The sequence below is a fragment of the Zalophus californianus genome, chromosome 4 (genome assembly GCF_009762305.2).
Source record: "Zalophus californianus isolate mZalCal1 chromosome 4, mZalCal1.pri.v2, whole genome shotgun sequence".
Lineage (NCBI taxonomy): Eukaryota > Metazoa > Chordata > Mammalia > Carnivora > Otariidae > Zalophus > Zalophus californianus.
This window is the reverse complement of record NC_045598.1, coordinates 60,517,046-60,543,585: the sequence shown is the minus strand read 5'-3', so window position 1 is coordinate 60,543,585 and position 26,540 is coordinate 60,517,046.

Here is a 26,540-nt window from a genome sequence, read left to right as displayed (position 1 = left end):
TGGTGAGAAGCAAAGGCTGGGAAACTCTATGAGAATAATAAACTAAACAGTAAACCTGTTAGTTTACCAGAGAGTACCAGGGAGAAACACAGCTAAGGAGATGTGTCCTAGGGGCGCCTGGGTGCCTCAGTCTTTAAGCATCTGCCTTCAGCTCAGGTCATGATCCCAGGGTCCTGGGATCGAGCCCCGCATCGGGCTCCCTGCTCAGTGGGAAGCCTGCTTCTCCCTCTCCTACTCCCCCTGCTTGTGTTCCCTCTCTCATTGTGTCTCTCTCTGTCAAATAAATAAATAAAATTTTAAAAAAAAGATGTGTCCTAGGGTCAAAACAAACTGCATAGGCCTCAAAATCTACCCATGCAAAGAATACCAAGTTTAATTGGATCAGACTGTGAAACAATTTATGCCCCAGGGCACTGTCAAAAACAATAGAGCAAATATCTAGAAATTTATGGAGCCTAACAGATGGATATGATAGCAACGAGGCAGATAGCTAAATAGAGAGATCAGAGGGGAAAAAAGAGTCAAAGAGAAATCACTGTCATCTCAGAGTAACTGCATAAGCCAAGACTGTATACTGTGAGGAGCAACATCATAGGATTCCTGTTGTGGAGAAAATACACTTCCTAAAATATGACAGCCAAATCATTAAACAAATAAACAACTGCAGCAAGCCTCAGGGAGAGGGGAAGAGTATTAAAAAATTGATACAATCTATTATCTAAATGTCCAGCTTTGCACTATAAAGTTTGAGACCTGAAGAGGAATGAGGGGGGGAGAAAAGTATAGGCAACAGAAAATGCTTGTGAGAGAGCCCAGGTGGTGGAATTAACATATACTTCAAAGTAGATTATATAAATATTTACAAGGAACTAAAGGAACATTGTTTATGGAAATAAAAGTATGAGGACAAATGAAGTCAACATAAAGACAGAGATAAAAAAAGAAATAATTTATTTCTAGGCCCATCATATAGAAATAATAAAGAATCAGTTTCAGAGTGAAAGCAAGTGACCACAGACAATATTTTGAAGATATGAAACACACTGGTAAAGGCAATTATATAGTTTTGGATATGAATATTTCTTCTCAACTGATTTTAAAAACAATTGTACAAAACAGTATGTATATAGTTGTGTTGTTGGAGCCCTAACATATGGAACATTAATACAATTGACAATAATTGTGCAAAGGAGGTGAAGAAGAAGCAAAGTTGTTTTGGAGTAACAAAATGATACTAGATAGTAACTATAATCCACAGGAACAAATGAAGAGAACCAGAACTATGATGATTAATGTAATAAGCTCCCTGTATGTTCTTGCTTGGCTTTCTTGTTTCGGCCTTTTTAAATTATAAAATTATATGAAGTAATAATTAGAAAATTTTTTTCTTGTGTTCATATATATAAATAACACAAAATAAAAAAATGAATAGAGATATGTAGAAATAATATTTCTATACCTTATTAAGTTAGTATAAATCTGACGTAAATTTAGTAAGTTATAGGGTATAAGGTAAACCCTAAAGCAATAATTTGGTTAAAGCAAAAAATACTATATTTTTAAAAATTTTGAAAAAATTAAAATATTATCCTAGAAAATATACACTTAATGCAAAAGAAATCAGTGAAGAAGGAATAAACAAAGTAGAATGGCAAATGTAGATCTAATTATAGCAATAACATTAAATGCAACTGGATTAACAATCCTTTTGAAAGGTAGAAATTGTCAGTCTAGATTTTGTTTATTTCATTTTTTTAAAAGATTATTTGAGAGAGAGAAAGAGAGAGCGGGAGTGGGAGGGTCAGAGGGAGAGAATCTCAAGTAGATGCCACATGGAGTCCAATGTGAGGCTCGATTTCATGACTAGGAGATCACAACCTGAGCCAAAACCAAGAGTCAAGTACTTAACCAACTACCCCACCCAGGCACTTCTGTCAGTCTAGATTTTAAAAGTGTTCATATATGCTGTATACAGGAAACATTTTATTATGAAATAAAGATAAGTTGGACAAAAAAAAAAAGATGGAAAAATAATGTATCATGGAAACAGAAAGAATAAGAAAACAGGAAGGCTATTCAAATATCAGATAAAATAGGCATTAAAATGAACAAATGTTACTAGAGACAAAGATGGACACTTTATTAAAAAGTTTCCATCTATGGAATGATGTAACAATTATAAGCATATATACATCTAACAACAGAGCCCCAAAATACATGAAACAAAAACTGACAGAAGAGAAGGAGAAATCGGTAGCTCAAAAATAATAATTGGAAACTTAAATACCACACTTTCAATAATGGACAGAACACCTAGGCAAAAGATCAAGAGCATGGAAGACTTGAACAACACTATAAACCAGCTAGAACCTAATAGAAACCTATAGACAATCCACCCAGTGACAGTACAATGCTCTTTTTTTCTCAAGTGCACATGGGACATTCTGCAAGATATACCATACAACAAGTTAGGCCATGAAACTAGTCTCAATAAATACAAAAGGACTGAATTCATATCTAGTTAATTTTCCTATAATGGAATTTAATGAGAAATCAATAAAAGGGGAAAATCACAAACATGTGGAAATTAAAAAGCACACCCTTAAATGTTCAATCTGTCAATCACAGGATATGAGTTTATTCATATGTGGGACTTAGGAAACAAAATGAATGAACAAAGAAAAAAAAAGAGACAAACCAAAAACCAGACTCTTAAGTAAAGAGAACAAACATGGTTACCAGAGGGGAGGTGGGTGGAGGGATGGGTGAAACAGGTGAAGGGGATTAGGAATACACATATCAGGATGAACAATGAATAATGTATAGAATTGTTGAATCACTAAATTGTACACCTGAAAACTAATATAACACTGCACGTTACCTATACTGGAATTAAAATTTAAAAAATAGATTACAAGGGGAATTAGAAAATATTTTGAAAAGAATTAAAAATATAACACCCAAAAGTTAGAGGAAATGACAAAGTACTGCTTAGAAGGAAATTTGAAGTTGTAAACCCCTATATTTAGAAAGGATAAAGATCTCAGATCAGGAATCTAAACTTCCACCTTAAAATATGAGAAAAAGAGGAGTATAGTAAACCTAAAGTAAGCAAAATAATATTACTTTGAGTAGAAATTAATGAAATCAATAATAAAAAATCAATAGAGAAAAATAAACAAAAGTGGGTTAGTAGGAAGATCAACAAAATTGATAGCCCTTTAGCTAGAAAGACCAAGAAAACAGAGAAGTCTAAAAGTTACTAAGCTCAGGAATGAAAAAGGGCACATCATTGTGAACCTTCCATAAGTGAAGGGAATCATAAGGTAATATTATGATTGTATGCTAACAAATTATGTATTTACATCTAACATGTAGATGAAACAGGCAAATTCCTAGAAAGACACAAATTATGGAAATTCCATTAGAAATTTTAAAAATTCAGAATTAAAAGGTATGCTCACATAGCTTTACTGTGAATTCTAATAAATGAAGAAGAATTAATACAATAAATGAAGAAGAATTAATACCAACGCTTTGCAAACTCTTCCAACAAATGAAAGTGCAGGGAATATTTACCAACTCACTCTATAAGCCACTATTATCTTTATTCCAAAATCTGTTAAAGATATCACAAGATTAAAAAGTGACAGAACAGTATATTTTATGAATATTGAAATAAAATCTCTAAGGCTGAATGTGACAACATATAATAAGAATTATACAAATGGGGGCACATGAGTGGCTCAGTCAGTTAAGCATCTGTGTTCAGCTCAAGTCATGATCCTGGGACCCTGGAACTGAGCCCCTTGCCAGGCTCCCTGCTCAGCAGGGAGTGTGCTTCTCCCTCTCCCTCTGCTCATGCTCTCTCTCTCAAATAAATTCTTTTAAAAGTTATACAAATGAAGTTTATCACAGGAATGCAAGTTGTTTTAACTTCTGAAAATAAAATTATGTAATAACATCAATAGAATAAAGTACAAAAACCAAATGCTTAAGAATTGCAGAAAAAGCATTAAACAAAATCCAATACCCTTTCATAATAAAAACTCTCAACAAACTAGGAATAGAAAGAAACTTCCTCAGTCTGTTAAAGGGCAGCTAGCAAAACCTGGAGCCAACATTATAATGAATAAAAAAATGAATGGTTTTCACCTAAAATTAGGAACAAAATAAGAGCATCTCTCTTACCGTTTCTGTTCAACATCCTAACAGAGGTTCCAGTCATGGCAATTAGGCATAGAAATTAAAAAAAAAAAAGGTAAAAAATCTCCATTTACAGAGACCATAAATTTGTAGATAAGAATCTGCTTTAGAAAACTATAGAATAAATGACTTCAGCAAGTTTTTAGGGTACAAGGTCAACATACAGAAAATGAATTCTAACTCTACACCATAACAGTGAATGGTCAGAAAGTGAAATTAAGAGAATTACATTACCATAGCATCAAAAATAATATTGAGGAAGTGAATTTAAAAGAAGAGTAAGACTTGTAAATATAAACCTATAAAATATATTTGACAGAAATTGAAGTGTAAATAAATGGTCATGGATTTTTTTTTTTTTACCTAATAGTTCCTTACTAAATTTATTTCCTTCCTTTCACACTTTACTATAAATACCAAAGAGAAACCAAGCTATGCCTTCCAGACTTTGCTTGGAATCTCCTCAGCCACATATTCAAGCTCATGACTTAAATTTTACTTTCTACCACTGAACAATAAAACACAATTTGGCCAAATTCTGGGTAGCCACTTTATGACAGCCCTTCTTCCGGTTTTTAAATACAATGTTCCACATTTCTACCTGAGTCTTCTACAGAAGCAACTTTGACATTGATATTTCTAGCAACAGTCTGTTTCTGGTGTCCCTAAGATGATAGGAGCTTTCTCTACAGCTTTCCTTCTTTCTGAGCCATCATCAGAATTATGTTTAACATACACATTTCTATCAACAATCACTTCAAGACAATCTAGGACTTCACTATCAAATGCCACAAAATTTTTCTAGTCTCTATTCATTACCCAATTCCAAAGCCATCTCCACATTTTCAGGTATTTGTAGCACCTCAGTTCCTGGTATCAAAATCTATAGTAGTTTTCTAGGGCTTCTGTAATAAAGTACTACATAGTGGTTAGTTCAAAACAACAGAAATGAATTCTCTTAGAGTTCTGGAGGAACAAAACCTGAAATTGAGGTGTTGGAAGGTGTTGGTGTTCTGAGACTCTGTGTAGAATTCTTTTCTTGTTTTTTCCTAGCTTCTGGTTGATAGCAAAGAATCCTTAATGTTCTTTGGCTTGAAGTTACCTTATTCCAATCTTAGTCTCTCTCATCACATACTGTTCTCCCTGTGTGTTTCTGTCTTCACATGAGGTTTTCCTCTTCTTATAAGGATAACAGTCATACTGCATTAATTACATATCCTAGTTCACTCTGACCTCATAGTAACTAATTGTACCTGAAATAACCCTAATTCTGAATAACATCACATTTTGAAATATGGCTGAAAGCAACATAGCTTTCTGGAGGACACAATATAATCTATAACAGACCTCTGTTTAATTCCACACACAAAAATGAATTAAAATAGATCATAGAATTATATGTAAAAGCTGAAACCATAAAACATTTAGAGAAAATAGAGAAGTAAATTAGTGTAAACTTAGATTAGGGAAGGCCTACCCAGATAGAACACCAAAAGCACAAATGACAAAAGAAAATATTGATAAATTGTATCTCATCAAAACTTAAAGCATTTGTGTTTCAAAGGGTATCATGAAGAAAGTGGATAGACAACACAAATAGAGAAAATATTTGCAAATCATATATCTCATAAGAAACTTGTACCTTGAATATATAAGAAATAAGTACAAATCAATAATAAGAAAACAAGCCAACCTAAAATGGACAAGGCAAGAAAAAGAAAAGGCATCCAAATTGGTAAGAAGTAAAATTGTCACTATTTGCAGATGACATGATACTATATATAGAAAACCCTAAAGACTCCATCAAAAAACGTTTTAGAATGAGAATGAATTCAGTAAAGTTACAGTATACAGATGAACATAAAGAAATCTGTTCCATTGTTGTACATTAATAATGAGATATCAGAAAAAGAAATTAAGAAGGAAAAAAGAAAAAGGAATTAAGAAAACAATCCCATTTACAATTGCATCAAAAAGAATGAAATACTTAGGAATAAATTTAAGTAAGAGGTGAAAAACCTGTATTTTGAAAACTGTAAGACACTGATGAAAGACAACTGAAGACAACACAAATAGAAAAATATATGGTGCCCATAGACTGAAAGAATTGATGTGGTTAAAATGTCCATGCTACACAAAGCAATCTACAGATTCAGTACAATCTTCATTAGAACACCAATGGCATTTTTCACAAAGCCTCAATAAATAATCCTAAATTCTTATGGAACCACAAGAGACCCTGAATAGCCAAAGCTATCTTGAGAAAGAAAAAACTGGAGATACCATGCTTCTGGATTTCAAACTACTATAAAGCTGTAGTAATCAAAACAGTATGGTACTGGCACAGCAACAGACACACAGATGAATGGGATAGAATCAAAATCCCAGAAATAAAGTCATGCATATATAGTCAATTACTCTATGACAAAGAAGGCAAGAATATACAATGGTGACTAGACAGTCTTTTAATAAATGGTGTTAGGTAAACTGGACCACAGGCAAAAGAATGAAACTGGACTACTTTCTTACACCAGAGACAAAAATAAATTCAAAATGGATTAAAGATTTGGATGTAAGACCTGAAACCATAAAACTCCTAGAAGAAAACATGGGCAATAAGCTCTATGACATGAATTGTAGCATTATTTTTTGGAACCAGTCTCGTTAGGGAAGGGTAGCAAAAGCTAAAATAAACAAATGGGATTACATCCAACTAAAGAGCTTTTGCACAGTGAAGGAAATCACCAAAAAAATGGAAAGGCAACCTAATGATTGGGAGAAGATATTTGCAAATCATAAATCTGATAAAGGGTGAACATCCAAAATACATGAAAAACTTACACAACTTAATATCAAAACCAAAAACCTGATTTAAAAATGGGCAGAGGACTTAGACATTTTTCCAAAGAAAACATACAGATGGCCAACAGGCAAATGAAAAAATGCTCAACATCATTAATCATCAGGAAAATGCAAATCAAAACCTCAATGAGATATCACCTCACACCAGTTACATTGGCCATTATCAAAAAGACAAAAAAAACCAAAAGGGATTGGCAAGAATGTGGAGAAAAAGGAAACCTCACATACCATGAGCAGGAATGTAAATTAGTTTCCATGGTGTAGTCACCATGGGAAACAGTCCTATGGAAGTCCCTCAAAAAATTAAAATAGAACTACCATATGATCCAGCATATCCACTTCCTTGTATTTATCCAAAGAAAACAAAAACATCAATCTGAAGAGATATATGTACCCCTAAAGACGATATGAGATACACACACAGACATACACACATACATAGAATAGTACTCAGCAATAAAAAGTGAAATCTTGCCATTTGTGACAACATGGGTGGACCTGGAAAGTGCTGGGTAAGGTAGTCAGAAAAGCACAAATATATTATTTCATTTATATGTGGAATCTAAAAGACAAAACAGAAACAGAAACAGACTCATAGCTACAGTAAACAAACTGTTGGTTACCAGAAAGGATGCAGGAAAAATGGGTGAAGGTAGTTAAGAGGTGCAAGCTTCCAGTTATCAAATGGATAAGTCATGAGGATATAGTACGTGGCATGGGAAATATGACCAATAATATTATAATAACTTTGTATGGTGACATAGGGTGGCTGTACTTGTGTGAATCATTTCATAATGTACAGGGGTGTTGAGTCACCATGGTGTACACCTGAAACTAATAAGATATTTTGTGTCAATCATACTTCAATAAAAAAATGGTCAAAAAATTGGAAGAGACATTTCTCTGAATAAAATATACAAATGACATGAAATAATGCTCAACATCATTAGCTGTCAGGGAAATACAAAACAAAACCACAAGCAGAAACAATTTCACACACACTAGACTGTCTGTAATAAAAAAGACAGATAATAACAAGATTGGTAAGGATATGGGGAGAGCCCAAACATCCTACAAGGCTGGTGAGAAAGGAAAATGGTACAGTTGCTTTAAAAAAACAGCCTGGAATTCATCAGAAAGTTAAAGACAGAATTATCAAATAACTTAGCAATTCTATTCCAAGGTATATACCTAAGGTAAATTAAAACATATCTACACAAAACTTGGTCATAGCAGCATTGTTCATAATAGCCACAAAGTAGAACAGGACAAGTGTCCATCAACTGACAAATAGATTTTAAAATGCAGTATATTTATGCAATGGGATATTATCCAGTCATAAAAAGCAATGGTGTACTGATACATGCTACAGTATGGATAGACCTTGAGAAGAGCATAAGTAAAAGAAGCCAGTCACAAAATACCACATATTCTATGACTCCATTTATATAAAATATCCAGAACAGGCAAACCTATAGAGACAGAAAGTAATTAGTTGTTACCTAGGGATGGGGAGTTGGGGAGAAATATTAAGGGAGTGGTTCTGGATACCAGTTTTCTTTGTCGTGTAATTTAAATATTCTAAAACTGTGTAGGTGTTGCAAAACTTTGTGAATATACAAAAACCATTAAATTGTACACTTTAGTTAGAAGAATTGTGTACTATGTGAATATTTCAATAAAGTTATATAAAAAGGTGTTGACATATATATATATATATGATTATATATAAATATAAATATATAGACATTCCATGCTCACGGATTGGAAGAAGAAATATTGTCAAAATGTCTATACTACCCAAAGCTATCTACACAGGCAGTGCAATCCCTATCAAAATACTAACAGCATTTTTCACAGAGCTAGAACAAAAATTCCTAATATTTGTATACAACCACAAAAGACCCCAAATGGGCAAAGTAACTTTGGAAAAGAAAAGCAAAGCTGGAAGTATCACAATTCTAAACTTCAAATTATACTACAAAGCTACAGTAATCAAAACAGTTTGGGTTTGGCACAAAAATAGATAAATTTAACAGAATAGAAAACCCACAGATAAACTCACAACCATATGGTCAATTAATCTTTGATAAAGCAGGAAAGAATATCCAGTGGGAAAAAGACAGTCTCTTCAACAAATGGTGTTGAGAAAACTGGACAACAATATGCAAAAGAAACCGGACCACTTCCTTTCCTTTTTTTAAAAATTTTTTTATTGTTATGTTAATCACCATACATTACATCATTAGTTTTTGATGTAGTGTTCCATGATTCATTGTTTGTGCATAAAACCCAGTGCTCCATGCAGAACGTGCCCTCTTTAATACCCATCACCAGGCTAACCCATCCCTCCAACCCCTCCCCTCTGGAACCCTCAGTTTGTTTTTCAGAGTCCATCGTCTCTCATGGTTCGTCTCCCCCTCCGATTTACTCCCCTTCATTCTTCCCCTCCTGCAATCGTCTTCCTTTTTTTTTTTTTTTCTTAACATATATTGCATTATTTGCTTCAGAGGTACAGATCTGTGATTCAACAGTCTGGCACAATTCACAGAGCTCACCATAGCACATACCCTCCCCAATGTCTATTACCCAGCAACCCCATCCCTCCCACACCCCCACCACTCCAGCAACCCTCAGTTTGTTTCCTGAGATTAAGAATTCCCCGTAACAGAGACGATGGAATCTGAAAAACAGACTGAGGGTTCTAGAGGGGAGGGGGGTGGGGGGATGGTTTAGCCTGGTGATGGGTATTAAATAGGGCACATTCTGCGTGGAGCACTGGGTGTTATGCACAAACAATGAATCATGGAACACTACATCAAAAACTAATGATGTAATGTATGGTGATTAACATGATAATAAAAAAATTAAAAAAAGAATTCCTAATATCAGTGAGGTCATATGATACATGTCTTTCTCTGATTGACTTATTTCACCCAGCATAACACCCTCCAGTTCTATCCACGTCACTGCAAATGGCAAGATCTCATTCCTTTTGATGGGTGCCTAATATTCCATTGTGTATATATACCGCTCTTCTTTATCCATTCATTTGTCGATGGACATCTTGGCACTTTCCACAGTTTGGCTATTGTGGACATTGCTATTATAAACATTGGGGTGCACGTACCCCTTCGGGTACCTACATTTGTATCTTTGTGGTAAATACCCTGTAGTGCAATTGCTGGATTGTATGGTAGCTCTATTTTCAACTGTTTGAGGAACCTCCGTAGTGTTTTCCAGAGGGGTTGCAGCAGCTTGCATTCCCACCAACAGGGTAGGAGGGTTCCCCTTTCTCTGCAGCCCCGCCAACATCTGTCGTTTCCTGACTTGTTAATTTTAGCCATTCTGACTGGTGTGAGGTGGTATCTCATTGAGGTTTTGATTTGGCTTTCCCTGATGCCGAGCGATGTTGAGCACTTTTTCATGTGTCTGTTGGCCATTTGGATGTCTTCTTTGGAAAAATGTCTGTTCATGTTATCTGCCCATTTCTTGATTGGATTATTTTTTCTTTGGGTGTTGAGTTTGATAAGTTCTTTATAGATTTTTGATACTAGCCCTTTATCTGATATGTCATTTGCAAACATTTTCTCCCATTCTGTCGGTTGTCTTTTGGTTTTGTGGACTGTTTCTTTAGCTGTGCAAAAGCTTTTTATCTTGATGAAATCCCAATAGTTCATTTTTGCTCTTGCTTCCCTTGCCTTTGGTGATGTTTCTAGGAAGAAGTTGCTGCGGCTGAGGACGAAGAGGTTGCTGCCTCTGTTCTCCTTCAGGATTTTGATGGACTCCTGTCTCACGTTTAGGTCTTTCAACCATTTGGAGTATTTTTGTGTGTGGTGTAAGGAAATGGTCCAGTTTCATTCTTCTGCATGTGGCTGTCCAATTTTCCCAGCACCATTTGTTGAAGAGACTGTCTTTTTTCCATTGGACATTCTTTCCTGCTTTGTCAAAGATTAGTTGACCATAGAGTGGAGGGTCCATTTCTGGGCTCTCGATTCTGTTCCATTGATCTATGTGTCTGTTTTTGTGCCAGTACCATACTGTCTTGATGATGACAGCTTTGTAATAGAGCTGGAAGTCCGGAATTGTGATGCCGCCAGCTTTGCTTTTCTTTTTCAACATTCCTCTGGCTATTCGGGGTCTCTTCTGGTTCCATACAAATTTTAGGATGATTTGTTCCATTTCTTTGAAAAAAGTGGGGGGTATTTTGATGGGGATTGCATTGAATGTGTAGATTGCGCGAGGTAGCATTGACATCTTCATGATGTTTGTTCTTCCAATCCATGAGCATGGAACGTTTTTCCATTTCTTTGTGTCTTCCTCAATTTCTTTCATGACTATTTTATAGTTCTCTGAGTACAGATCCTTTGCCTCTTTGGTTAAACTTATTCCTAGGTATCTTATGGTTTTGGGTGCAAATGTAAATGGCATCGACTCCTTAATTTGTCTCTCTTCTGTCTTGTTGTTGGTGTATAGGAATGCCACTGATTTCTGTGCATTGATTTTATATCCTGCCACTTGACTGAATTCCTGTATGAGTTCTAGCAGTTTTGGGGTGGAGTCTTTTGGGTTTTCCACATACAGTATCATATCATCTGCAAAGAGTGAGGGTTTGACTTACTCTTTGCCGATTTGGATGCCTTTGATTTCTTTTTGTTGTCTGATTGCTGTGGCTATAACTTGTAATACTATATTGAATAGCAGTGGTGATACTGGACATCCCTGCCACGTTCCTGAACTTAGGGGGAAAGCTCTCAGCTTTTCCGCATTGAGAATGATATTTGCTGTAGGTTTTTCATAGATGGCTTTTATGATATTGAGGTATATACTCTCTATCCCTATCCTCTGAAGAGTTTTGATCAAGAAAGGATGCTGTACTTTGTCAAATGCTTTTTCTGCATCTATTGAGAGGATCATATGTTTCTTGTTCTTTCTTTTGTTAATGTATTGTATCACATTGATTGATTAGCAGATGTTGAACCAACCTTGCAGCCCAGGGATAAATCCCACTTGGTCATGGTGAATAATCCTTTTAATGTACTGTTGGATCCTATTGGCTAGTATTTTGGTGAGAATTTTTGCATCCATGTTCATCAAGGATATTGTTCTGTAATTCTCCTTTTTGTTGGGGTCTTTTTCTGAATTTGGGATCAAGGTAATGCTGGCTTCATAAAATGAGTTTGGAAGTTTTCCTTCCATTTCTATTTTTTGGAACAGTTTCAGGAGAACAGGTATTAATTCTTTAAATGTTTGGTAGAATTCTCATAGGAAGCCATCTGGCCCTGGGCTTTTGTTTGTTGGGAGATTTTTGATGACTGTTTCAATTTCCTTAGTGGTTATACGTCTGTTCAGGTTTTCTATTTCTTCCTGGTTCAATTTTGGTAGTTGATACATCTCTAGGAATGCACCCATTTCTTCCAGGTTATCTAATTTGCTGGCATAGAATTGCTCATAATATGTTCTTAGAATTGTTTGTATTTCTTTGGTGTTCGTTGTGATCTCCTCTCTTTTATTCATGATTTTGTTGATTTGGGTCATTTCTCTTTTCATTTTGATAAGTCTGGCCAGGGGTTTATCAATCTTGTTAATTCTTTCAAAGAACAGGCTCCTAGTTTCATTGATCTGTTCTACTGTTCTTTTGATTTCTAGTTCATTGGTTTCTGCTCTGATTTTTATTATTTCTCTTCTCCTGCTGGGTTTAGGCTCTATTTGCTGTTTTTTCTCCAGCTCCTTTAGGTGTACGGTAAGGTTGTGTATTTGAGACCTTTCTTGTTTCTTGACAAAGGCTTGTATTGCTATATATTTTCTTCGTAGGACCTCCTTTGCTGTATCCCAAAGATTTTGAACAGTTGTGTTTTCATTTTCATTGGTTTCCATGAATTTTTTAAATTCTTCTTCAATTTCCTGGTTGACTCATTTATTCTTTAGAAAGATGCTCTTTAGCCTCCATGTATTTGAGTTCTTTCCAACTTTCCTCTTGTAATTGAGTTCTAGTTTCAAAGCACTGTGGTCTGAAAATGTGCAGAGAATAATCCCAATCTTTTGGTAGCAGTTGAGCCCTGATTTGTGACCTAGGATGTGATCAATTCTGGAGAATGTTCCATGGCACTAGAGAAGAATGTGTATTCCTTTGCTTTGGGACGGAATGTTCTGAATATGTCTGTGAAGTCCATTTGGTCCAGTGTGTCATTTAAAGTCTTTATTTCCTTGTTGATCTTTTGCTTAGATGATCTGTCCATTTCAGTCAGGGGGGTGTTAAAGTCCCCCACTATTATTGTATTGTTGTCAATGTGTTTCTTTGCTTTGGTTATTAATTGCCTTATATAATTGGCTGCTCCCATGTTAGGGGCATAGATATTTACAATTGTTAGATCTTCTTGGTGGATAGACCCTTTAATTAGGATATAGTGTCCTTCCTCATCTCTTATTACAGTCTTTGTTTTAAAATCTAATTTGTCAAAAAAATAAAATAAATAAAATCTAATTTGTCATAAGGATTCCCACCCCAGCTTTCTTTTGGTGTCCATTAGCATGGTAAATAAGTTTCCACCCCTTCACTTTAAATGTGGGGCTGTCGTTGGGTCTAAAATGAGTCTCTTGCAGACAGCATATCAATGGGTCTTATTTTTTAATCTAATCTGATAGCCTGTGTCTTTTGATTGGGGCATTTATCCCATTTATATTCATGGTAACTATTGAAAGATATGAATTTAGTGCCATTGTATTGCCTGTATGTTGACTGTGACTGTATATTGTCTGTGTTCCTTTCTGGTTTATGCTGCTTTTAGGCTCTCTCTTTGCTTAGAGGACCCCTTTCAATATTTCTTGGAGGGCTGGTTTCGTGTTTGCAAATTCCTTTTGTTTTTGTTTGTCCTGGAAGCTTTTTATCTCTCCTTCAATTTTCAATGAGAGCCTAGCTGGATATAGTATTCTTGGCTGCATATTTTTCTCGTTTAGTGCTCTGAAGATATCATGCCAGTCCTTTCTGGCCTGCCAGGTCTCTGTGGATAGGTCTGTTGCCAATCTAATGTTTCTACTTTTATAGGTTACATATCTCTTCTCCCGAGCTGCTTTCAAGATTTTCTCTTTGTCTCTGAGACTGTAAGTTTTACTATTAGATGTCGGGGTGTTGACCTATTTTTATTTATTTTGAGAGGGGCTCTCTGTGCCTCCTCGATTTTGATGCCTGTTTCCTTCCCCACATCAGGGAAGTTCTCTGCTATAATTGGCTCCAATATACCTTCTGCCCCTCTATCTCTTTCTTCTTCTTCTGGGATCCTAATTATTCTAATGTTGTTTCATCTTACCATATTGCTTATCTCTCAAATTCTGCCCTCGTGATCCAGTAGTTGTTTATCTCTCTTTTTCTCAGCCTCTTTATTTTCCATCATTTGTTCTTCTATATCACTGATTCTCTCTTCTGCCTCATTTATCCTAGCAGTTAGTGCCCCCATTTTTGATTGCACCCCATTAATAGCCTTTTTGATTTCGATTTGGTTAGATTTTAGTTCTTTTATTTCTCCAGGAAGGGTGTCTCTAATAACTTCCATGCTTTTTTCAACCTAGCTAGTATCTTTAAAATCATGATTTTGAACTCTAGGTCTGACATCGTACTAATGTCTGCATTGATTAGGTCCCTGGCAGACGGTACTACCTCTTGTTCTTTTTGCTGAGGTGATTTCTTCGTCTTGTCATTTTGTCCAGAGGAGAATAGATGAATGAGAGAACAAAATGCTAACAGGTTAACAACATCCCCAGAAAATATACTCTAAACAAATCGGGAAAGACTTGAAACCAGGGGAAAAGAAGGGAAAGAGAGAAAAAAGAAAGGGAAAAAAAAAGAAAGAGAAAAAGATAAAAACAAACAAAAACAGAACAGAGCAAAACAAAACAAAAAACAGAATATGATCAAATATGATCAGGCTAGTGCATAGATCAGTGCCACACACTAGATTTTGGGTGTATTTTGGTCTGTTAGAAGATAGTGCCTCCTAAAATTGTAAAGAAAGAAAGAGTTATATATGTACAAAATAAGGATTGATACAATGAAGTGTTGGAAGATGACTGTAAAGATGAAAATTATAAAAGATTTTATAAAAGGAATTGATAAGTTGTTTGAAAAAAAGAAGGAGAAAATTTAAAAAAAAAAAAGGGAGAGAATGTGATCAGGCAGGAGACTAGAACAAAGCCATACACTAGAGATTTAGGGTATATTTTGATCTGTTAGAAGAAACTGTATCTCAAAATTTTAGAGAATGAACAATTTATATCTATATATATGCCAAAAATAAGGGTAACTACTATGAAGGGATAGAATATGACACTAAAAATGAAAAATAAAAATGTTTTTTTTAAAGGGATTGATAAAGTGTTGGTTGAAAAAGGGAAAAAGAAAAATTCAAAAAAACCAGTTAAAAAATTAACTTTGAAAAACTAATGAATCATGGTAAAAAAGGCATGAATTCTATGTGCAGTATTCCCCTAGCGCTGGAGTTCTCCTGTTCTCCTTGATCGGTAAACTTGGTCTTGGCTGGCTGTTCAGGCTGATCTTCTGGGGGAAGAGCCTGTTGCCGTGGTTCCCAAATGTCTTTGTCGGAGGCGGAATTGCCCCGGCCCTGTGAGTCCGGGCTAAGCAATCTGTTCGGGTTTGCTCTCGGGAGCTTTTGTTCCCTGCAAGCTCTCGGTACAGCTTTGGAGGATGAGAGTGAAAATGGTGGCCTCCCAATCTCCGCCAGGAGGAGCCGAGAACTCAGAGCCCCCCTCCTCAGTGCGCCCCCAGAGAAAAGCAGTCAATCGCTCCCGTCTCCCCGGTCTCCGGCGCACTCTGTGCTCACCTGGCCTGTGACCAAGCATTTCTATCTCTGGCACCTGACTCCGTGTGGAGTCTCCAAACCCAGCAGATCCCTGTGGTGCGCTCCCACGCCACTCCTCCCGGGGGAGCAAGGGGAGTCTCCCCGGCTCTGCTGCTTGTTGGGTCCCTGCTGGAGGAGCAGTGGCCCGACTGGGCTGCAGATCACAGTTTATGGCCACCCCGAGCTGAGAGCCTGTGCCTTGGCTTTGTCTCTGCAGCCGGCTTCCCCGCTCTGATACCTGGGAGCTCTGCCACACTCAGGCACCCCCGGTCTTTCTGTGACCCCGAGGGTCCTGAGACCACACTGTCCCGCGAGGTTTCCACCTCCTGCTTAGCCACTGGAGTGACGTCCCTCAGCGGAGCCGACTTCTAAAATTTCCGATTTTGTGCTCGCAGCTCTATCACTTGCCAGAAGCGGCGAAGGCCCCCTCACCCGCCATCTATCCTCCCGAATATCGCCTCGTGTTCACTTCTCTGCACGTCCTACCTTCCAGTAAGTGGTCGCTTCTCTGTTCAGAGAGTTGTTGCTACTCTCCTCTTCGATCTTCTGTTGAGTTCGTAGGTGTTCAGAATGGTTTGATCCCCATTCAGCTGAATTCCTGAGACCAGACGAAATCCAGGTCTCCTACTCCTCTGCCATCTTGCTCCTCTTTTCCCAGACCACTTTCTTATACCATACACAAAAATAAATTTAAAATGGATTAAAACCTAAATGTGAGACTTGAAACCATAAAAATCCTAAAGGAGAACACAGGGAGTAACCTCTTTGACATCAACTGTAGCAACATTTTCTAGATAGGTTCTCCTGGGGCAAAGGAAACAAAAGCAAAAATACACTATTGGGACTACATCAAAATAAAAAGCTTCTGCCTGGGGAAGGAAACAATCAACAATCTGAAAGGCAACCTACTGAATGGGAGAAGATATTTGTAAATGACATATCTGACAAAGGGTTAGTATTCAAAGTATATAAAGAATTTATACAACTCAACACCAAAAAACCCCACAAATAATCCAAGTTAAAAATGGCAGAAGACATGATATGCTCATCACTCAATCATCAGGGAAATACAAATCAAAGCAACAATGAGATATTACCTCACACGCATCAGAATGGCTAAAATCAAGAATGCAAGAAACAATAAGTGTTGGTGAGGATGCAGAGAAAGGGGAACCCTCTTGCACTGTTGGTGGGAATGCGAACTAATGCAGCTGGCCTGGAAAACAGTATGGAAGTTCCTCAAAAAGTTAAAAATAGAACTACCCTACAAATCCAGCAATTGCACTACTAGGTATTGACCCAAAGAATACAAAAATACTATTTCAAAGGGATACATGCACCCCAATGTTTATAGCAGCATTATCTACAATAGCCAAATTATGGAAGCAGCCCAAGTGTCCATCAACTGATGAATGGATAAAGAAGATGTGGTATATGTATAATTAAATACTACTCAGCCATAAAAAAGAATGAAATCTTGCCATTTGCAAAAATGTGGATGGAGCTAGAGTATTATGCTAAGTGAAATAAGTCAGAGAAAGACAAATACCATGTGATTTCACTCATGTAGAATTTAAGAAAGAAAACAGGTGTGCAAAGGGAAAGAAAAGAAAGAGGCAAAATAAAAACTTAACTATAGAGAACAAACTGGTTATCAGAAGGGAGACGGGGGGGTGGGTGGGTGGGTGAAATAGGTGATGGGCAATAAGGAGTGCACTTGTGATGAGCACCTGTTGATGTATGGAAGTGTTGAATCTGTATGTTGTATACCTGAGACTAATATTACACTATATATTAACTAACTGAAATTTAAATAAAAACCTAAAAAATATATAGTATAAAATATATGTTATACAAACAAATATAAGTTCTATAAACATATCATATGTACTATTATATACAAATGCCCAATATGTTATTTAAACATTCTTATGTATAATCTTACTGAACCCTCCTAAGTCTATGAAATGGTAATGTAGGACTATTGTCTTTTTTTGCAGGTAGGGAAATTAAGATTCATTTCCTGTATTTTTTTTTTTTTTTTTTTACTTTACAGGTCTATTCTAATCCACAGTAATAATTTTTAAAGGCCTTTAAAATTCAAAAGCCTAGGGCGCCTGGGTGGCTCAGTTGGTTAAGCAATTGCCTTCGGCTCAGGTCATGATCCTGGAGTCCCGGGATCGAGTCCCGCATTGGGCTCCCCGCTCAGTGGGGAGTCTGCTTCTCCCTCTGACCCTCTTCCCTCTCGTGCTCTCTATCTCTCATTCTCTCTCTCTCTCTCAAATAAATAAAATCTTTAAAATAAATAAATAAATAAATAAATAAATAAATAAATAAATAAAATAAAATTCAAAAGCCTAGTTTAATTTAAAATACCAACTAAAAGTGCATTAGCCTGAGAAACACTATGAATCACTTCAATGACAGAAAAAAAATGATGTCAACTAAATTTGGAGTGGGATGAAGTTTATCCGTCTATTCCATTTATCACTATTGATGGGAGCCAGGGTAGATGAGTCACAAAAGTGCTTGCCAAAAAATTCAAAAAACCCAGTTCTTAGTCTTAGTTTACTAATCAGAACACCCTTTACATTACAATTTACCCTTGTAATTTAATATTTGTCATAGTTTCATCAAAATCTTTAATTTATCCCTATAAATTGATCCTAAATATCCTGTCAAATACCTTCAAAGTCTTATTTAACTGATGTGAGTACTCATAATGTCTCATGAGTTGAATGGTGTCTCCCCAACCCCCCGAAAATATAAGATGAAATCCTAAACCCAATATCCCAGAATATGACCTATTTGGAAATAGGATTATTGTCAATATAATTAGTTTTTATTAGATCATACTGGAGTAGGATGAGCTCTTCATTTAATATAACTTGCGTTATTATAAGAAGAGGACAAAAGATACAGAGACACAGATGCATGAGAATACCACACCACCAAGGAGGCAAAGATTGAAGTGCTACAGTTACCAGCCAAAGAATGCCAAGGATTTCTGGCAAACCACCAGACCTAGGAAGAGGCAAGAAAGGATTCTCCACTACACATTTCAGAGGGATCATTGCCCTGCCAACACTTTGATTTTCAATTTCTAGCCTCCAGAACTGTGAGACAACAAAATTGTATTGTTTTCAGCTACCTCGCTTGTATCATTTTGTTATGGCAGCCCCAGGAAACTAATACCCTCCTAAACCTACTTTGCCAAAAGAACCCCTGAAACATTATAGCTCACATTTATAACATACTTACAAACTGCTATGCACCATGCTAAGCACATTATATGCATTATCATCTATAAAGTATTCAATTAAAAACAAACAAAACTAAAGACACAAACAAAACCCATTGAAGTGTGGCTCAATATTTCTCTCTACTGTGAGATTGCCAGTAAAGTAACTGAAGTTTAAAATTTTGTCTTGGATCAAAAACATTTTAAGAGTTGGCAAGTCTGATCCAATGTTGGCCTGACCCTAGACCTGTGGAATTAATCAGAACACAGGTTAATCTATAATCAAATCTGTAATGCTTAAAAAGTTTTTTGTTTTAGAAATGACAATTGTAATTTTCCTCATTTCCACTTAATCTCCATTTTAAAAAAAGCTAGCAGTAGAAATAGCATGTGAAATACTGAAACAGTCTTCAAATTGCCTAGCAATCAATACTTTTACTGGAATAAAAAATCACTATAGTCTACAATCAATGTAAAGAGTTAAATTCAGTCCTTTTTAATTTGATGGAAAATATTTCTTTCCTCTTTTATTACAGGTACTCTTTTTGTGTGTTCCAATAAAGATAAATCATTAAAAGGTTTTCTATTGAGGCTGATGCTTTCCAGTAAAAAACAAAAAATTCCAAACATTTGGGAAATAGCACCTTTTGTTTGTTTGCTTTACCATGCAACTTTCAAACCCAAGATTACTCACTATTTGATGTCTTATGGTACTTTTTTTTTTTTGCATTTTCTGGATAAATAATCACCATAAAAAGGCAGCCTATATATTTACAACACCTCACTACTCAGTGTACTCCACAAGTTTAGAATTACTACCACCAAATTAATGTTAGATGAAAACTTAAAGGCAAAGTAGTGGAAAGTTTAATTATAACGTCTTAATCATTTAACATAAATATCTTGTGATCTTTTTTATGGATTTCACAAAGCTTGTAGTTTTTCTGGTTGAACTAAACAATGATGCATACTATTCATTTATTTATTAAGTACCAAATTGAAATGATGTATCGCAAAAAAGATAAAATCGTAGTTTTTAATCTTATTTTCTATGTTTACTAGTTTTCTTTTTATACTGTCAATACTCATTTTGACACTTAAGAGTTTACTATATATAATCACTGAATGAAACATTATGGCACAGGACAGCTTTTGGTGACCCATTCAGTTGGTGGCCTCAGATAAAATTTTTTCAGAGGGGAAAAAAAGTCATTTTTACTTTATAAATTGGGTTTATAAGTTAGTTCAACTTGTCAGAGCATCTTATATCATTTTTTTGCTGAGCACAAATATAAGTAATCTCCTCATATACGTCTATTTTATTAAATATCTTTCACATCATGTTACTGTTACCTTACTTTTTTCCATCTTATAAGAGTTTAGTCTGCAGTGTCTACTAATAAAAATAGGACTAAAACATGCCCTCCCAAGATACTGTCTCAGAAATGGTTTCTGTATATCTAAAAATCCATTCCAATAATCTAATAATATTAATGGCTTTTCAGAGAATTGCACACACAACACAGTAATAATATTTAAAATGAGTCCCATGTTGCTGGAACAAGCCACATTTCTTTGCGCAAAACCACATTGTAGAATAAATTTGCATGAAACTAATAAATGCTGATCTAAGAGTCAAACTCATTAAAGAGAACCCAAGCTAAGAAGATCTAACTCTCGAATACCTATTTTTTACATCTGCCAGCTCAGGTGGTCGGGCAGCTGTAACAAAGAAGGCTATTGACTGAAGCAAGCTGTGGAGGATGTGTGCGACACTTGCATAAAAATATATATATATTTTAAATAAAAATTATATTATAAAATGTATATTTTTAACTTTGTTTAAAATTAGGGATATATTATGAATACTTCTGTATATCAACAAACATGCAAAGCGTAATTTATCAATATTTTCTGTTGACCTATCTTCAAGTTATGGGCTTCTACTTTTGGCTGTTTCAAGTCCACTGATCAGACTCATCAAAAGCATTTTCATTACTGTGATTCTACTTCTAGCATTTCCTTTTGATTCTTAGTTTCCATTTTTGTGTGTCATCCTGTGATCTTTTTCCATTAGATCCCTTAATATAGTAATCATAGTGATTTTAATACCCCTATCTAATGATTCTAATATTTACATCATATTTTAGTCTAGTTCTGATGACTGCTTTTTTCTTTTTTTTCTTTAAACATATAATATATTATTGGTTTCAGAGGTACAGGTCAGTGATTCATCAGTCTTTATATAATACCCTGTGTTGACTACATCACATGCCCTCCTTAATGTCCATCACCCCGTTACCCCATCCCTCCACCCTCTCCCCTCCAGCAACCCTCAGTTTGTTTCCTATGATTAAGAGTCTCATGATTTGATTCCCCCCTCTCTAGTTTCGTCTTGTTTTATATTTCCCTCTCTTCCCCTATGATCCCTCTGTTTTGTTTAATTCCACATATCAGTAAGATGATATGATAAATGTCTTTCTCTGACCTATTTCACTTAGCATAATACACTCTAGCTTGATCTACGTCATTGCAAATGGCAAGATTTCCCTTTTTTTAATGGCTGTGTAATATTCCATTGTGTGTGTGTATATGTATGTATACGTATGTGTATATATATCACATCTTCTTTATCCATTCATCTGTGAATGGACATCCGGACTCTTTCCATAGTTTGGCCATTGGCCATTGTTCCTATAAACATTGGGATGCAAGTGCCCTTTCAGATCACTACATTTGTATCTTGGGGGTAAATACACAGTAGTGCAATTTCTGGGTCATATGGTAGCTCTCTTTCCAACTTTTTGAGGAATCTCCATACTGTTTTCCAGAGTGGCTGCACCAGCTTGCATTCCCACCAACAGTGTAGAAGGGTGCCCCTTTCTCCACATCCTTGCCAACATCTGTCGTTTCCTGACTTGTTAATTTTAGCCATTCTAAATGGTGTGAGGTGGTCTCTCATTGTGGTTTTGATTTGTATTTCCCTGATGCCCAGTGATGTTGAGTATTTTTTCATGTGTCTACTGGCCATTTGGATGTCTTCTTTGGGAGATATGTCTGTTCATGTCTTCTGCCCATTTCTTGATTGGATTCTTTGGGTATTGAGATTGATAAGTTCTTTATAGATTTTGGATACTAGACCTTTATTTGATATGTCATTTGCAAATATCTTCTCCCATTCTGTCGGTTGTCTTTTGGTTTTGTCAATGGTTTCCTTTTCTGTGCAGAAGCTTTTTATCTTGATGAAGTCACAATAGTTCATTTTTGCTTTTGTTTCCCATATCTTTGGAGACATGTCTAGCAAGAAGTTGCTGTGGCTGAGGTCAAAGAGGTTGCTGCCTGTGTTCTCCTCTAGGATTTTGATGGATTCCAGTCTCATATTTAGGTCTTTCATCCATTTTGAGTTTATCTTTGTGTATGGTGTAAGAGAATGGTCCAATTTTCTCAACACCATTTGTTGAAGAGACTTTTTTCCATTGGACATTCTTTCCTGCTTTCTTGAAGATTAGTTGACCATAGAGTTGAGGGTCTATTTCTGGGTTCTCTATTCTATTCCACTGACCTATGTGTCTGTTTTTGTTCCAGTACCATACTGTCTTGATTACTACTGCTTTGTAATAGACCTTAAAGTCTGGAATTGTGATGCCAACAGTTTTGGTTTTCTTTTTCAACATTCCTTTGGCTATTCGGTGTCTTTTCTGGGTCCATGCAAATTTTAGGATTATTTGTTCCAGCTGTGCAAGAAAAGTTGATGGTATTTTGATAGGGATTGCATTAAATGTATAGATTGCTCTAGGTAGTATAGGCATTTTAACAATATTTTTTTTTTTTAAGATTGTACTTATTTGAGAGAGAGAGAGCATGTGTGAGCACAAGAGTGGGGTGAATGGCAGAGGGATAAGCAGACTCCTCACTGAGCAGGGAGCCTGATGTGGAACTCAATCCCGGAATTCCAGGATCATGACCTGAGCCAAAGGCAGAAGCTTAACTGACTGAGCCACCCAGGTGCCCAATATTTCTTCTTCTAATCCATGAGCATGGGATATTTTTCCATTTCATTATATCTTCCTCAATTTCTTTCATGAGTATTCTATAGTTTTTTGAATACAGATCCTTTGGTTATATCTTATGGTTTTGGGTACAATTGTAAATGGGATCAACTCCTTAATATCTCTTTCTTTGTCTCATTGTTAGTGTATAGAAATGCAACTGATTTCTGAGCATTGATTTTATATCATACCACTTTACTGAATCCCTGTATGAGCTCTAGCAATTTGGGGGGGGACTTTTTTGGGTTTTCCACCTAGAGTATCATGTCATCTGCAAAGAGTGAGAGTTTGACTTCTTTGTTGCCAACTTGGAAGTCTTTAATTTCTTTTTGTTGTCTGATTGCTATGGCTAGGACTTCTTATACTATGTTGAATAGCAGTGGTGATAGTGGACATTCCTGCCGTGTTCCTGACCTTAGGGGGAAAGCTCCCAGCTTTTCCCCATTGAGAATGATATTTGCTGTGGGCTTTAGGTATATGGCTTTTATGATATTGAGGTATGTTCCTTCTATCCCTACACTGTTAAGAGTTTTAATCAAGAAAGTTGCTTTACTTTGTCAAATGCTTTTTCTGTATTTATTGAGAGGATCATATGGTTCTTGTTCTTTCTTTTATTTATGTGGTGTATCACATTGACTGACTTGTGGATGTTGAACCAGCCTTGCAGCCCAGGAATAAATCCCACTTGGCCATGGTGAATAATCCTTTTAATGTACAGTTGGATCCCACTGGCTAGTATTTTGATGAGGATTTTTGTATCCATGTTCATCAGGGATATAGGTCTAAAATTCTTTTTGGTGGGGTCGTTGTCTGGTTTTGGGATCAAGGTAACACTGGCCTCATAGAAAGAGTTTGGAAGTGTTCCTTCCATTTCTATTTTTTAAAATAGGTTCAGAAGAATAGGCATTAATTCTTTAAACGTTTGGTAGAATTCCACTGGGAAGACATCCAGCACTGAACTCTTGTTTGTTGGGAAATTTTTGATTACTGCTTCAATTTCTTTGCTGGTTATGGGTCTGTTCAGGTTTTTATTTCTTCCTGGTTCAGTTTTGGTAGTTTATATGTCTCTAGGAATGCATCCATTTCTTCCATATTGCCTAATTTGTTTGAATATATTTGCTCATAATATGTTCTTATAATTGTATTTCTTTGGTGTTGGTGATCTCTCCTTTTTCATTCATGATTTTATTTATTTGGGTCCTTTGTCTTTCTTTTTTATGAGTTTGGCCAGAGGTTTATCAATCTTACTAATTCTTTCAAAGAACCAGCTCCTACTTTCGTTGATCTGTTCTATTGTTCTTTTGGTTTCTATTTCATTGATTTCTGCTCTGATATTTATTATTTCTCTTCTCCTGCTGGGTTTAGGCTTTATTTGTTGTTATTTCTCTAGCTCCTTTAGGTGTAAGGTCAGGTTGTGTATTTGAGACATTTCTTTTTTCTTGAGAAAGGCTTGTATTGCTATATACTTCCCTCTTGGGACCTCTTTTGCTGCATCCCAAAGATTTTGAACAGTTATGTTGTCATTTTCATTTGTTTCCAGAATTTTTTAAAATTCTTTTTTGTCCTGGCTGACCCATTCATTCTTTAGTAGGATGCTCTTTAGCCTCCATTTATTTGAGTTTTTTTTCAAATCTCCTCTTGTGATTGAGTTCCATTTTCAAAGCATTGTGATCTGAAAATATGTAGGGAATGATCCCAATCTTTTGGTACCGGTTAAGACCTGATTTGTGACCCAGTATATCATCTATTCTAGAGAATGTTCCATGTGCACTTGAGAATAATATGTATTCTGTTGCTTAGGATGGAATGTTCTGAATATATCTCTGAAGTCCATCTGGTCCAATGTATCATTCAAAGCCCTTATTTCCCCCAGTGATCTGCTTAGATGATCTGTCCATTTCAGTGAGGGGGGCGTTAAAATCCCCTACTATTATTGTATTATTACCTATATGTTTCTTTAATTTTGTTATTAATTGGCTTATATAATTGGCTGCTCCCATGTTAGGGGCATAAATATTTACAATTGTTAGATCTTCTTGTTGGATAGTCCCTTTAATTATGATATAGTGTCCTTCCTCATCTCTTATTATAGCCTTTGGTTTAAAATTTCTCTGATATAAGGATTATCACCCCAGCTTTCTTTTGATGTCCATTAGCATGATAAATGGTTTTCCACTCCCTCACTTTAAATCTGGAGGTTCTTTGCATCTAAAATGAGTCTCTTGCAGACAGTATATCAATGGGCCTTGCTTTTTTATCCAATCTGATCCCTGTGCCTTTTGATTGGGGCATTTAACCCATTTACATTCAGGGTAACTATTGAAAGATATGAATTTAGTGCCAAGTATTACCTGTAAAGTCACTGTTACTGTATATTGTCTGTGTTCCTTTCTGATCTATGTTACTTTTGGGATCTCTTTGCTTAGAAGATCCCTTTTAATATCTCTTGTAGGGCTTATTTGGTGATCACAAATTCTTTTAGCTTCTGTTTGTCCTGGAAGCTTTTTATCACTCTTTCTATTTTGAATGACATCCTAGCTGGATAAAGTATTCTTGGCTACATATTTTTTCTCATTTAGCACCTTGAATATATCATGCCAGTCCTTTCTGGTCCGCCAAAAATCTCTGTAGATAGGTCTGCTGCCAATCTATTGTTTCTACCTTTGTAGGTTACAGATCTCTTCTCCCAAGTTGCTTTCAGGATTTTGTCCATGTCTCTGAGATTTGCAAGTTTCTCCATTATGTACTGAGGTTTTGACCTATTATTGATTTTTTTGGGGGGGGTCCTCTGAGCCTCCTGGATTTTGATGCCTGTTTCCTTCCCAGATTAGGGAAGTTCTCTGCTATAATTTGCTCCAATATACCTTATGCCTCTCTCTTTCCTCTTCTTCTGGGATCCAAATTATTCTAATATTGTTTCGCTTTATGGTATCACTTGCCTCTCAAACTCTCCCCTCATGATCCAGTAGTTTCTCTTTTTCTCAGCTTCTTTATTCTCCATTATTTCGTCTTCTATATCACTAATTCTTGATTCTGCCTCACTTGTCCTAGCAGTTAGAACCTCCATTTTTTTATTGCATCCCATTAATAGCATTTGTTATTTCAACTTGGTAAGATTTTAGTACTTTTATTTCTCCAGAAAGGGATTTTCTAGTGTCTTCTATGATTTATTCAAGCCCAGCTAGTATCTTTATAATTGTTATTCTGAGCTCTAGTTCTGACATCTTACTTATGTCCATACTAAGTTCCTGGCAGTCAGTATTGCCTCTTGTTCTCTTTTTGAGTTGAGATTTTCCATCTCGTCATTCTGTCCAGAGACGAATAGGTGAA